General features: G+C 37.7%; 1 pseudogene; it reads right to left on the bottom strand.

The window, feature by feature from the left end:
• Window positions 1–9737: 9737 nt before the first annotated feature.
• Window positions 9738–10690, bottom strand: LOC101113788 (olfactory receptor 10A5-like; annotated as a pseudogene).
• Between the last annotated feature and the right edge of the window lie 5010 nt (window positions 10691–15700).

Consider the following 15700-nt stretch of genomic DNA (forward strand, 5'->3'; position numbering starts at 1 on the left):
GGTTTTTCCTTTGGTCATGTATGGATGTGAGAGTTGGACTCTGAAGAAGGCTGAACGCTGAAGAATTGATGCGTTTGAACTGTGGTGTTGGAGAAGACTCTTGAGAGTCCCTTGGACTGCAAGGAGATACAACCAGCCCATTCTGAAGGAGATCAACCCTGGGATTTCTTTGGAAGGAATGATGCTAAAGCTGAAGCTCCAGTACTTTGGCCACCTCTTGCGAAGAGTTAACTCATTGGAAAAGACTCTGATGCTGGGAGGGATTGGGGGCAGGAGGAGAAGGGGACGACTGAGGGTGAGATGGCTGATGGCATCACGGACTCAATGGACATGAGTCTTGAGTGAACTCTGGGAGATGGTGATGAACAGGGAGGCCTGGCGTGCTGCGATTCATGGGATCGCAAAGAGTCGGACACGACTGAGTGACTGAACTGAACTGAACAGAGCTGATGCTCTAATCACACCAAAATACTTTCTGTTCTGTGCACACCTGGTGTCCTCTCACCCCTCCTTGCCTTTGTGCCTGTGGCACTCTACTCTGGGAACCTCTTCCAGCAACTATGTATAACTTTCTGCTAATTTTGCAAGTCTCAGTGGAAACATCATTTTCTTTGTGAAGTTTCCCTGTCCTCCCTTGACCAGATCAAGGGATTATTCTTTTACTCTTTCAACACTTGATGTAAACTGCTATTAGAGCATCTTTATAATTGTGTATGTGTGCATCTATTTATGTTATATAATTATTAACATCATGAGGACAAATGTATTCATTTATCATTGTATCTTTTGCAGCTAACAGAGTGCTTAATTCTAAGTGCTTAATAATTAATGTAGCCTAAGTTTTAACTATTTTCAAAGCAGTTTGATGATACTATTGGATCTCTAGTTGAACCAATAATCATATAAGGCTTGTGTGTGTGTGTGTTTCCTAACTGATACATTAGATTTTATCTTCCAAGTTATATTTGTTTTGTTTATTTTTATTTTTGCTGTGTACTGAGAAGAAATTTTTAAAGCTTTACCCCATTATAACAACATTGCATTACTCAGTGTGCCATAAAAGTCTTGTTCCCTCACATATTTAATCAAAATATTTCTTAGGACAGAGCCAAGACTCTAGGACACATAACTCAAGGCTTATTTCCAAATGGTTTGAAATTAATTTTTATTCTCTACTCTTTAGACAAATAGCAAAGCTGCCTTATATTTTTACCAGCGACCTTAAATCATTTTGGACATGGTTGGGTATAAATAAACACAGTTATATGTACTCTCATCTGGAATGCATCTCTTTAAAATAGTAACAAAGGTCTCAAAAAAAGTTCATCAAATGCCTTAGGTGAAACACATGTAAACCATATAAATACTTATTTTTTAACCCAAAGTCTAATGTCAAGTTCTTAATAAAATCTTTTTTGATCATTCCAACTCCTGGATATAACTAATTACTCTTTCCCTGTGTTCCTCCAGAATTTTAAAATACTCTTATTATAATAATGGTTTTGTGTCACAATTATCTTTATATGCGTCCTTGCCTGCAAACTGTGCACTTCTTTAAGCCACAAACCAAAGCATATCCATCACTATATTCACATTACAATATCTAGTACCCACAAAATAACAGTAAATGTTTATTGAATGAGTAGTTAGCATTTATCTTAATGTCATCTGTTAACTGGCTTAACATCTTCGGGTCATCTGGTGGCTAAGATGGAAAATAATCTGCCTGCAATGGGGAGACCCAGGTTTAATCCCTGGGTTGGGAAGATCCCCTGGAGAAGGGAATGGCAACCCACTCCAGTGTTCTTTCCTGGAGAATCCCATGGACAGAGGAGCCTGGCAGTCTACAGTCCATAAGTTTGCAAAGAGTCCGAAAACTGAGCAACTGAACATGTCCATGTGCACTAATATCTTAAAAAGTTAATGGAGCTCTTTGTCATGAAATTCTTAGGGATTCCATCATGGATTAAACTCATCACTATCTTTTTTGTTATTTGTAAAAATCCTTATAACAGTGTTTTAAATTATTAGCTGGTAAGAAATATGGTGTGGTGGTGTGATCACTCATCTAGAGCCAGACATTCTGGAATGTGAAGTCAAATGGACCTTAGGAAGCATCACTACAAACAAAGCTAGTGGAGGTGATGGAATTCGAGTTGAGCTATTTCAAATCTTAAAAGATGATGCTATTAAAGTGCTGCACTCAATATGCCAGCAAATTTGGAAAACTCAGCAGTGGCCACAGGACTGGAAAAGGTCACTTATCATTCCAATCCCAAAGGAAGGCAATGCCAAAGAATGTTCAAACCACTGAACAATTGCACTCATCTCACACGCTAGTAAAGTAATGCTCAAAATTCTCCAAGCCAGGCTTCAACAGTACGTGAACCAAGAACTTCCAGGTGTTCAAGCTGGGTTTAGAAAAGGCAGAGGAACCAGAGATCAAAATTCCAACATCGACTGGATAGAAAAAGCAAGAGAGTTCCAGAGAAACATTTACTTCTGCTATATTGACTACGTCGAAGTGTTTGTGTGGATCACAGCAAACTGTGGAAAATTCTTAAAGAGATGGGAATACCAGGCCACCTTACCTGCCTCCTGAGAAGTCTATATTCAGGTCAAGAAGCAACCGTTAGAACCAGGCATGGAACAACGGACTGGTTCCAAATTGGGAGAGGAGTACGTCAATGCTGTATATTGTCACTCTGCTTATTTAACTTACATGCAGAGTACATTATGTGAAATGCCAGGCTGGATGAAGCATAAGCTGGAATCAGCACTGCCGGGAGAAATATCAGTAACCTCAGATATACGGATGGCACCACCCTTATGACAGAAAGCCAAGAGAAACTAAAGAGCCTCTTGATGAAAATGAAAGAAGAGAGTGAAAAAACTGGCTTAACACTCAACATTCAAAAAATGAAGATCATAGCATCCAGCCCAATCACTTCCTGGCAAATAGATGGGAAAACAATGGAAACAATGACAGACTTTATTTTCTTGGACTCCAAAATCACTGCAGATGGTGACTGCAGCTATGAAATGAAAAGACGCTTGCTCCTTGGAAGAAAAGCTATGACCAACATAGTCAGCATATTAAAAAAGCAGAGACATTACTTTGACAACAAAGGTCTATCTAGTTAAAGCTATGGTTTTTCCAGTAGTCATGTAAGGATGTGAGAGTCGGACCATAAAGAAAGCTGAGTGCTGAGGAATTGATGCTTTTGAACTGAGGTGTTGGAGAAGACTATTGAGAGTACCTTGGACTTCAAGGAGATCAAGCCAGTCAATTGTAAAGGAAATCAGTCCTGAATATTCATTGGAAGGACTGATGCTGAAGCTGAAGCTCTTATACTTTAGCCACCTGATGAGAAGAACTGACTCATTGGAAAAGACCCTAATGCTGGGAAGGATTGAAGGCAGGAAGAGAAAGGGACGACAGTGGATGAGATGTTTGGATGGCATCACCGACTCAATGGACATGAGTTTGAGCAAGCTCTGGGAGTTGGTGATGGACAGGGAAACTTGATGTGCTGCAGTCCATAGGGTCGCAAAGAGTCTGACACAACTGAGCAACTGAACTGAACTGAGCTGAAGAGATATGGAAATAAATGTAAAATTATAAAACATTTGAATTATTAGTCATTAATGTTATTGATATTATAAATCGTATGTGTGTTAGTCATGTCTGACTCTTTGTAACTCCATGGACTGTGGTCCTCCAAGCTCCTCTCTCCATGGAATTCTCCAGGCAAGAATACTGGACTGGGTAACCATTCCCTTCTCCTGGGGATCTTCTCAACCCAGGAACTGAACCAGGGTCTCCTGCATTGCAGGTGGATTCTTTACCAGTTGAGCTACCAGAGAAGCCCATTATATAATTTATATATACATGTATAAAATATATATAATTTATATACATATATATAAAATATATACTGCAGTTTCTATAGTTACAAGAAGCCTCTAAATCCAACCTTTTGGTAAAGCAGTGTTAGGCAGATAGAAAGCAATCCAATTAGGTGTGGCCAAGTCGTATGACAGTAGAAACCAGAGGAATACTGCAGCAAACATAGTTTGAGAATTTCCTGATGATACTACTTAGACACTAGATAGTATGTGACGAGAGTCCAGAAAAGAAAAGGTTCTCAGGCTCCAAATTCAGAAGTTATCAAAAAGAATTTCTGAACTCTTAGTTAAGGAAGCTGAGGGAATTTACGTATGCATAACAGTAGTTTTTCTGACTTTTAAAGCAGAGGATCTCCTTCCCTTTACTTTCAAACCAAGTTTGGGGAAATCTCAAGACTTGAAGTCGAATGAGGATGAACTAGGGCAGGGACCATGGCTAAGAGACCCATTTGCTTGGCTTTCACTTTTCTTCTGGCCCCTGAAAAGGCCCCCTCATGTGTCTCCTTAGGACTCTGGGGCTGCATGAAGCGCAATATGAGAGCAGGACTCTTGGCTTTGTGTCTGCCTCCTTCCCACACTTTTCATGCCATGTTGTCCTTCATTTGCCTTCATCTTCCTCTATATTCCTTTCTTTTGACCTAGACTTCCTTCTCTTTCTCTTCCATTCTTTCACCTTTCTTTCTGTTTGTAATTGTTTTCTCCAAGTAAGTAAGGAAGGGGTGATAGAAGGGAAGAGAGTACCTTTCCTAGGGCAAGGGGACATCATGGGGAAACTCGAAATCCTGCTCCTCTCAGTTGAAGTTGTGTGACCAGCTATGTCTCTATCCAGATTGTCTCCTTTCAGGGATGACATCTGGGAGATTCTGTTTTGTTTTAACAAGGAAGACCTAGTTAACACACCCAAGAGAACTTTGTGAAACTACCACATAAATGATACTTTGAGACCACATAGTTATCATGGCAAGGGTCTGGGGGGAGCTAAAGCTCTGGTTATTATGTGTTTTAGATGTGAGACATAGAGCTACTGACATGACATTTTTTGAGTTATGTTTCTTTCCAAGTATAAAATGACAGTTATTATAAATGCCCTACCCACCTGACAAGGTGGTGGTGGATATGAAATGAGAGAATTCATGTGCCAACACTTTGAACAGTCTAAAGCACAATACACATTTTATCACTGTTTTCTATTCTTTAGCAGATCCCTTTTGTCATACTTCTTTTGTCAAATTCTATAAAACCCCATGTGTTTTACTTGAGACTTCTGATCACCTTTCTTATCTCTCAGAAATGTGTCAAAGAGGACATCTTTGTTGGTGGTGAGCCATCATCCTCTTTACAGATTTCAAGTTTGAGCCCTGCCTTCTCATCCTTCACTTACCTCCTGTGAGTGAGGTTTTTCTGTTTCAAATTGAAGAGAAGCCCTGGTTTGTATCAGTCGCTCTAGAACAGCTTTGGATTGTGTCTGAATGGGTGACTCCAGGGGAGTTTTAAATTGTAGTGATGTCTGTTCAAGCTACCCCAGAAAAGTCCTGTACTGCGTCTGTAGGCGTCATTCCAAAGACACTCTGGCTTGTGCTTGTCCTGGTCCACATTGCTGGTGAACTCAGGTTTGCCTTGTCACATTCTCAAAGAAGCTTTGTCCCAGTGTCTCAGACACTGCGGTAGCTACGAGGGGCCAGCAGCTGTAAAGCAGTCTGAGCTGTGCAGCGTTAGTCACTCCAGAGAAGCTCTGGGCTGGGCCTGCACCATTCACTCTAGAGGATTCCAGGCTGGGTCTCAGGACTCCCTGGTGCCTGCTATTTACTCTAAGGAAGTGACTTCCTCCAATACTTCCTCTTCTTCAGGAGAGGTCATAGGTTCACTTTCTGACAGGTATGAGTTTTGAGGGGTTCCCAAGAGTACAAAATCTCATGAAGATTCTGCATGAAACCTTCCTTGGAGGAAGGTTTTATCGCAGCTTCAACTTCTCCTGCACTTGTGAGGCTACGAGAGAAAAGGAACAAAACCCAGGGGTCTGTCTCTTCTCCAAGGTTTCCACCAGAAAGAGATTAGAGGAGCATATCAGTATTCTTTATTTTTTTCCAGATTCATTGAGATATAATTAACATAGAACATTGTGTAAGTTTAAGGCGTATAGTGTGATGATTTGATACATGGGTATATTGTGACAAGAGTTCAACAGAGTTAGTTAACAGGCCCATTACTTCACATAATTAGCTGTATGTTTATGTGTGCCTGGTGAAAACATTAAGATACACTCTCTTAGCAACTTTCAAGTATATAACACAGTATTGTTAACTAGAGTAACTATGCAGTACATTTGATCCCCAGAACTTTATTTAAAACTCAGTTTGTATCATTTGACCAACCTCAACATACTCAGGTCCTGGCAACCATCATTCTAATCTCTGTTTCTTTGAGTTTGGTACTTTCAGATTTCACATATGATGATTTCACATATAAGTGAAATCATACAATATTTGTCTTTTTCAGTCTGAATTATCTCACTTAGCATGATGCTGTCAAGTTCCATTCATGATGTCACAAGCAGCAAGATTTCCTTTTTTTTTTTTTACAGCTGATTGATATTGCATTGCATATATGTATACATATGCCAATTTTCTTGATCCATTCATGTGTTGATGGACACTTAGATGATTTCCATGTATTGGCTATTGTGAAAAGTATTGCAATGAATATGGGAGTGCAGGTATCTTCAAGGTAGTGATTTAATACTTCCATACTAGTATTTTTTTTACATCTCCTTTCACTTTGATTCTTATTGGGCTTGTTTCTTAGGACTGTTTTTGACCTGGACTCAGGAGAGGTCAGAAGAGGCATGAAGAGGATAATTCAATAATCATTGTCTAAGCAAACTGGAGAATATTAATGAAAACCATAAGCAGTTTGTTTAGGATGCTCTCAGTAGGGGAGGCTATCAACTACTGGTTAAGATGAAAAGGCTAACATTTCAAAATCTTTAACCCTTCTGGAATAGGAATTGAAATTGAAGGAGTAAGATGATGTCCATGTTCGAGATAAAAGTTCCTCCAACTGATTATGGCTTAACCCAAGCAGCCTAATGCATATCTAGACATTCCTTACAATGCTTCTGGAATAGACTTTTGACTTCATGTTTCTTACTAAAAGAGGTAGCCACATCTGACTTGTTTATTATTGTTTGCTTAGCATCTGGCACAATGCCTACACATACATGCTTGCCTTCTTCCACAAGGCATATTTAAAATACCAACCTTCTCCCTCATTTTCCACCTCTAGCTTCAACGTTGCATATATTTTGAGAAGCCTCAGTTCAGTTCAGTTCAGTCGCTCAGTCATGTCTGACTCTTTGTGACACAATGGACTGTAGTATGCCAGGCTTCCCTGTCTGTCACCAGCTTCTGGAGCTTACTCAATCTCATGTCCATTAAGTTGAGAAGCCTGCCTTAATCCTATTTCTCCACGTGACTTTTGCAAAACAAAAAGTTTTCAGGAATGCCTATGTTATACTAAAACAGAAACACTTGTATAGAATTCATTTTCAAAGAGTTACAGGTACATTGGGGGAAGGCAAACATATAAAAATAAGTATAGGATAGTATACACAGAAGTTAATTTGTCCATTGACAAACTTAAAATAGATGTAAGCACAAGCTGGAATCAATATTGCTCGGAGAAATATCAATAACCTCAGATATGTAGATGACACCACCCTGATGGCAGAAAGCGAACAGGAACTAAAAAGTCTCTTGATGAAAGTGAAAGAGGAGAGTGAAAAAGCTGGCTTAACACTCAACATTCAAGGAATGAAAATCATGGCACCTGGTCCCATCCCTTCATGGCAAATATGTGGGAAAACAGTGGAAACAGTGATAGACTTTATTTTCTTGGGCTCCAAAATCGCTGCAGATGGTGACTGCAGCCATGAAATTATAAGATGCTTGCTTCTTGGAAGAAAAGTTATGACCAACCTAGACAGCATATTAAAAAGCAGACACATTACTTTGTCAACAAAGGTCTATCTAGTCAAAGCTATGGTTTTCCCAATAGTCATGTAAGGCTGTGAGAGTTGGACCATAAAGAAAGCTGAGCATTGAAGAAATTATGCTTTTGAACTGTGGTATTGGAGAAGACTCTTGAGAGTCCTTTGGACTGCAAGGAGGTCAAGCCAGTCAATTGTAAAGGAAATCAGTTCTGAATATTCATTGGAAGGACTGATGCTGAAGCCAAAGCACCAATACTTTGGTCACCTAATGCAAATAACTGACTCATTGGAAAAGACCTTGATGATGGGAAAGATTGAAGGCAGGAGGGGAAGGGGATGACAGAGGATGAGAAGGTTGGATGGCATCACCAACTCGATGGGCATGAGTTTGAGCAACTCCAGGAGTTAGTCATGGACAGGGAGGACTGATGTGCTACAGTCCATGGGGTCGCAAGGAGTTAGACATGACTGAGCAACTGAACTGATTGAGCAAAGAGTAGTTTAGCTGCTTGGGAAGTTGTAGTAGACCTTGAAATATAAAATGGATTTGGTTAAAATGAAGGTCAAAAGAAGCTTTCAAGTGGAGAAAATAAAGTACCAAGACATTACCAATTGCAAATCATCTAAACCATGAATTCAGAAGTCTAAATGAAGTGCATCTTTCCTCTGACATACTCACATATTTCCTCTGTATTCTTCAAAATTTATTCACTCAAATTAAGATTCAATTATGATTTTTTTTCACCTATTACATTTTAAATGATTGATGACAAGTATTATTGTTGTGGCTCTGGGGAGAAAAGAACCTTCATAAATTTCTGTTGGGAGTATAAAATAGTACAATAAGTTTGGAGAGAAATTTGCCAAGATAGAAACACTATATACTTACACTTTGGCCAATAAACCCAACTTCCAGATTTCCACATGTCAGGTACACTGGCAAAAATATAAAAAGGTTTATGCATAAAACTATTCTTTGTAATTGTAGAATACTCATCAAATAAACTATGACATATCTACAAAATAGAATACTATGAAGTTTTAAAAAGAATGAGGAATCTTTTGTGTTACAGAAGAGCTATGCTGGAGTTAGCTGGGTCTGTTTTAACCTTTGATGAAACCAGCATCATGATTGAAATTTATGATATTACTTCAACAAGGTTAAGAACCTAAACAAAATTAATGATTAAAAATGACCTTTAAACAAATAACCACTGACACTCCAAATCTAGAGAGCCAATGGAAGCTCAGGTCATTCTTCCTAGGATAAATAGAATGAGGAATAAAGAGGTTGCTAGCATTGCAAAGGTGTAGGTATAGGAATTATTGATCCACTTTCCAATATCCACTACAACCAGTGAGCCTAAAAGAACTAACACTCCCTCAGGGACATGAAAATTAAAGTAAGGAGAGTTATGGGGAGGACTAGTAGAGCTTCCTATCTGATGAACGGAGTCAGATTTGCCCAAAGGAAGACAAGCTGACATGGTGATTTTCCATGGGTTTTGCTCTTTTTTATTATGTGTGTTCCCATGCTAGGATTATAAGCGGTTTCATACTGTTAACAGTATGCAAAGAGGAATGTGAATATCTGGAATTATTTGGCCACGTAAGTGTTAAATTGACAATAAGAAAATAATGTGGTCTATACTGGACAAGCAGAGGAATTTTCCAGGTGGTTTTGATAAGTCTAAACTACCTCTGTTATGTTTTCTCTTCACTGAGCTTTCCAATATTCATTTCAGCAGTGGGTTTCATCACAACAGAGATAGGCAGAGGGATTCTAAATATCAAACTGATTGTTCCTTATTTGATAAACTTTAGTATTATTTGTTAATGCTTATGGGATGCAGTTTCTAAGGCCTAGGGCCTTGTGGAAGGTCCGGCCAAGGGCATTCTTTACCTTGTTATTTCTCAGGCTGTAGATGATGGGGTTCAACATGGGAGCCACAACAGCGTAGACAGTGAAAGCACTTTTTTGCTCTCAGGAGAATTATTGGACTTAGGTCGGAAGTAGGTGAGGCTTAAAGATACATAGAAAAGGGAGACGACGAGCAGGTGAGAGGAGCATGTAGAGAAGGCTTTATGCTTCCCCTTAGCCGATGGAATCTTCAGGATGGCAGCAGCGATGCGCGTGTAGGAACATAGGATCAGCAAGCAGGGTATCATGACAACCAGAATGGTTCCAATGATGGCATAGATCTCAAACCGTGCTGTGTCTGCACAGACCAGCCTCAGCACAGGAGGGCTGTCACAGAAGAAGTGGTTCACCTTGTTGATGCCACAGAATGGAAAGCTGAAGAGCCATGTGGTCTGCACAGTAGCTACAGGAATGCCTGGAAACCAGGAGACAGCTGCCAGTTTGGCACGTGTCCTTGGGTTCATGATGACTGGGTAGCGCAAGGGACTGCAGATGGCTACATAGCGGTCATAGGCCATGGTGGCCAGGAGGAAGCATTCAGAAACCCCGAAGAAGAAGAAGAAATACATCTGAGTGGCACAGCCAAGAAAGGAGATGGCTGTGTCCTGGGCAATCAGGGTCCCCAGCATCTTGGGCACAATGACTAGGTTGAAGCCAATCTCTAAGAAGGACAAGTTCCTGAGGAAGAAGTACATGGGGCTGTGCAGCATGGGGTCAGCCAAGGTCACCAGAATGATGAGGCTGTTTCCCAGCAGAGTGACCAGGTAGATGAATAGAAATGTCAGGAAGAGTAATGACTGTATTTCATTAGGTAAGGAAGAGAAACTCATCAGGATAAACTCATTAACTCTTGCCCAGTTTCCTTCAGCCATAAATATAGGAATGAACTCCCAGCTGTGGTCATAGAGATTCTTGATTGGAAGAGTCAGATTCTGGATTTGTTTTTCAGAATCCTTCTTAGGGTCAGGGAAAGAGGCAAGATCAGGATCTCAGTTGAAAGAGAAATTATCTTGTGTTATCTGAGAATAAAAGCACAAGGAAGAATGGCCACAGCATGAGCTCTGAAATTGCCCTAGGTCAGGTTTCAGAAGAGTTGATACGTTTTTTGTACGTTGACATATAGGGAAAGTTTATGCCTAATCAGAACCATGCATCCCTGAAGGAGCCACCAAAGGGTCTATTTTGGGAGGCAGTGATACTCCTAAAAAACACAGACTTTTGAGAAACAAGCACAATGTTCATGATTTCATTAAAAAACACATACATGTGAATTTATCATAACTTTAGAAGTATCTTTATGATTATGATACAGATCAATGCATCTAATTAATTTTCTCCTCTTCATAAATCTTTTTTTGCCTGGTTAGAATTTGGGAGGTAAACGAGGAGCTAGTATGTATTAACATATGTATGTGCTTTATCCTTATACATGTGCATTTTACAGATGAGGAAACTGACCCCAGAGAAGTTAATAAATAGCAATTAAAGTGGCAAATCTCGAGTCTAAACTACATCTGTTGGATTCTGAAGTACTCTGATTTCTATTAAACCATGCTTCGTTGAACAGTTTTGACTTGATCTGGGGATTACATCATTAATGGTTACGAGAATTACAATTGGAATTTTTGCCAAATCACATAGGACAATCAACACTACTAACATCAAGGTGTCCAGACTCAATTGGATCCTTATTTTACATTATTTGCTTCTAATGTGCACCTGGTTATCAAGAGGTTCTTCTTCTCTTGTTATATTGGTAATCTAAAGTACTAAATTCTAATGGAGACATTATGAGATAAAGTTGGAAAATGATGTGGGCCAAGAGACTGGGATAAATGAAAGGGAATTAGATGTGGATGGAGAACTATAGTAAGAACAACACACATTTAATAACAGAAATAAAACATTATTAGGAGCAGTAAAAACCAAAGTTGACACAAAGTAAAACAGAAACAAGGATATAGTTAGAAAAGACTATCTGAGGGGAAATCATGATAATAAAATTGAAAGATTATAGAGTCCAGTGTTAGAAACTTAAGAAAAGTGAATTAATGAATTAGAACACAAGAGAATTTATATCTAAATTATTGAGAAAAAACAATAGACAGAAATAAGAATAACAATGAAGTAAAATAAATAAAATCAATTTAATAGGCATTCCAGAATATGTAACAAAGGAGAAAAGAAAAAGAATATTCAAAGAAGTACCAGAGGAAAAATAAACATCTCTGAGCTGAAAAAAGACATGACGTTTTAAACTGAAAGAATCCCTAAATGCAAACAAATTTTAAAAGATTCACACAGGCATATGTCTTTATATGAATTTTTTAAAAAATTTGAGGATGGGGAATAATTCTGTTCACTAACCAACCTAGCAAATTATTAAAAGAAAACAACAAATTAAAACAAATTCTGTAAACTGCAACCAAACAAAAACTCTGGCCCAACTGCAAAGGAAAAAAATGAATCAGGAAGTTCTGTGTCTATAAGATGGAGTAAGCAGGCTTTGCCTTTTCCTTCCCACTAATTATAACTAAAAACCCTAGATAGTACACATCAAAGAAACATAAAATTCTGAAAGGTGGGGATCATATACATCGGCAGGTATTTAAACATGTTATAATGTTACCATATAATATTATATTTCCTCATAGTATTACAATATTTTATTATGTTTATTTGTGTATGCTTTGAAGACTATCACTCTAGGCACATAACTGAAACAGAATGAATCCCTGGACCAATGCATATATAAACAGCTCTGTGGCAACTTGAGGGGAAAGCAAATGTTATATTCTTACATTAAATAGCACAATAAAATATACCCAACATAGAAAATGACTTAAATGTAAATGTGAAGCTTTAGCTGAACTGAAGAAAATATAGATAACTATTTAGCTTTCTGAAGTTCTTTCTCAGCATGTATTCTAAAGCAGAATCCAAAAAAGAAAATATTCATTGATTTTTAACAAATAAAAATCAAATAATTTTAAACACTAATAGTTTAACATAGACATTAAAAGATAAATTTTAATAGAGACAATGTGTACAAGATAAATGTCAACATATTGTTACAAATTACCCAAGGGAAAACTAAGTAAACCTATAATCATTCAGTTCACATCATCAGAAATCAAATGCCAGAAGAGAAAAACAGTTCAAAGCCAAGAAAAATTAATTGCAATTTTTTAAAGGAGGTCATTTTTTCTTAAAAAATTTTAAACATGGTATTTATTTTGGGTAAATGTGAAATATAAACATTCAAACACTATAGGTCCAAACAATAAGTGGATTTTACACTATGTATCAGAGATTCTTTGAACAGGCAATTTTATATCTATAATTTTAGATTAAGATTATTTGCAAATTTTATATACCAGGATGCTCCAGTCACTATTTATTTATAATAGTGTAATTAAAACAAGTGATAAAGAACGATCTAACTATATAAAAATAGATTGTGAAATAAACTGTTACATCTACATATCTATATTATGAATACTATGAAGTAATTAAAATGTATGTTATAAGAATAACAAATGACATGAGAAAATATTCAATAAGTTTTTGCTAAGTTAATAAAGTGTGCTACAAGAGAGTATATTTAATATAAAACATTTATTTTAAATAGAAAATTTATATATGTATTACATAATACATTTGAAAGCCTCCAGTTCTGTTTATTCATTACCATCTTAGTGGTATAATTCCAAGAGTTTAAAATTTCTTCTTCACGTTTTATATTTTTTACATTATCCATAGTGAAAATGTATTTATTTTTTAATTTGAAGAACAAATATTTGAATATTATTAAGAACAAGACACTTATAACACAAAACAACCCATAAACAAAAGGGAAAACTTAATGACAAGCTGGGAAAATATTTGTAATAATGGCAACAAATAATAAAAAGTGTTTGGCTACCTAATATATAATAAGCTATAGAAATCCCTTTTAAAATGACACAAACTCCTTAAAAGAAATATACAAGACACAAAGATTTATTTCACCAGAAAGTTCCAATGGCCGGTAATCATATGAAAATTACTCTATTTTGCTAGTAATAAAGTTAAAAATTAAGATAGAAATTTAATTTCTTTTCAGTTTGGAATATTGAAAAGTATAATATTCATTGCTAGTAAGGGTTGGTTAGTAAGGAATATGGAGAAGGCAATGGCACCCCACTCCAGTACTCTTGCCTGGAAAATCCCATGGACATAGGAGCCTGGTGGGCTGCAGTCCATGGGGTCGCGAAGAGTCGGACACGACTGAACGACTTCACTTTGACTTTTCATTTTGATGCATTGGAGAAGGAAATGGCAACCTACTCCAGTGTTCTTGCCTGGAGAGACCCAGGGATGGAGGAGCCTGGTGGGCTGCCGTCTATGGGGTCGCACAGAGTCGGACACGACTGAAGCGACTTAGCAGCAGCAGCAGTAAGGAATATCTTATTCTGTTTGAAGCTATGCAAATTAGCCTCAGGTTGTCACAGATTGTGTGAGGATCCTATAATGTTCATACATTTTGATTGAAGAACTCCTTTGGTAGAAGAATTGGAGGCAATGATTTTACATGTCTCTTCAGTGCTGACCATTATAGTGATAGTTTGAAAATGATCATTAATAAATAGGTGAATGAAAGATTCACTTATAAAGCATGAATTTAAGGAAAATCAGGCAATCCTTTAAATAATTGCTCAGACAGTAAAGCATTTACCTGCAATGCGGGAGACCTGGGTTTGATCCCTGGGTTGGGAAGATCCCCTGGAGAAGGAAATGGCAACCTACTCCAGTACTCTTGCCTGGAAAATTCCATGGATGGAGGAGCCTGGTAGGCTACAGTCCATGGGATCACAGAGTTGGACACGACTGAGCAACTTCACAACTTCACTTAATAGTGTAATGCAATAATCACAGTATAATATTAATTAAAAACTAAGATGCCCAAACTGCACATATATGCTAAATTTATAATTTTGTAAATACATTTTTTGGTATAAAAAGGCTGGAAGGTTATAATCAAAATTTTAAAGTGATCTATTTCCAAGTGCTGTAAAAAGTGCTTTCTTATTTCTATTTTTATGGATTACTAAATTTTCTACAATGAGCTACATTTATTATATGATAGTAACAACATTAAAAATGAAAATGATGATGATCATAATGATGATGAAGCTGCAATATTTACTAAAAATGTAATAGGTTTATGCTTTATGCTTTACATTTATTCTCTCATTTTCTTCTCACAACTGTAATTTAAATGCCATCATTATCCTCCCCATACTAGAGATGAATGCAAAGTTTTAATGCAGATAAATAATTTTGAGATTGAGAAACTTTGTAATTACATGGAAATTACATGGAAATGACTGAACCTGCACTTAAAACCATAATCAGAAAAATCTGTAATAAAAGCAACACTTGGGTTTTCTACAAAGTATGTAAAATGAACCCAACCTAAACATTTCAGTGTCAACCTTTGCCACCAGAACTTCTGTAAAGTACTGGGAAGAAGAGACACAGCCTGACTTGAGGTGGGGGACACAGCAGAACTCGGCCCATGGCCGGGCCACAGTCTCCCTTGACAGTCCCTCCAGAACTTTCGCAACAAGAGAGGACAGTTAAAACTCGAAGGAGGTATATGTTTTGTCAAAACCTGCAGAGTGAGATTTTTCTGACCCAGAAAGCTTTAGAGGACAGAACTGGAAGTTAAACACACACACACACATCTCTGGGTAATCTCAATTTTCGTGCAGTCTCAGATCTCTCTCATGCTGTAGAAAGGAGAAACGAAGGCCCAGAGAGAAGATTGATGATGTCTTCTCAGTGTGGAATAGGAATAGAATTAGATGCTCCAGCAAACCCTGCCAAACCTTGTCTAG

The sequence above is a fragment of the Ovis aries genome, chromosome 15 (assembly GCF_016772045.2).
Source record: "Ovis aries strain OAR_USU_Benz2616 breed Rambouillet chromosome 15, ARS-UI_Ramb_v3.0, whole genome shotgun sequence".
Taxonomy (NCBI): domain Eukaryota; kingdom Metazoa; phylum Chordata; class Mammalia; order Artiodactyla; family Bovidae; genus Ovis; species Ovis aries.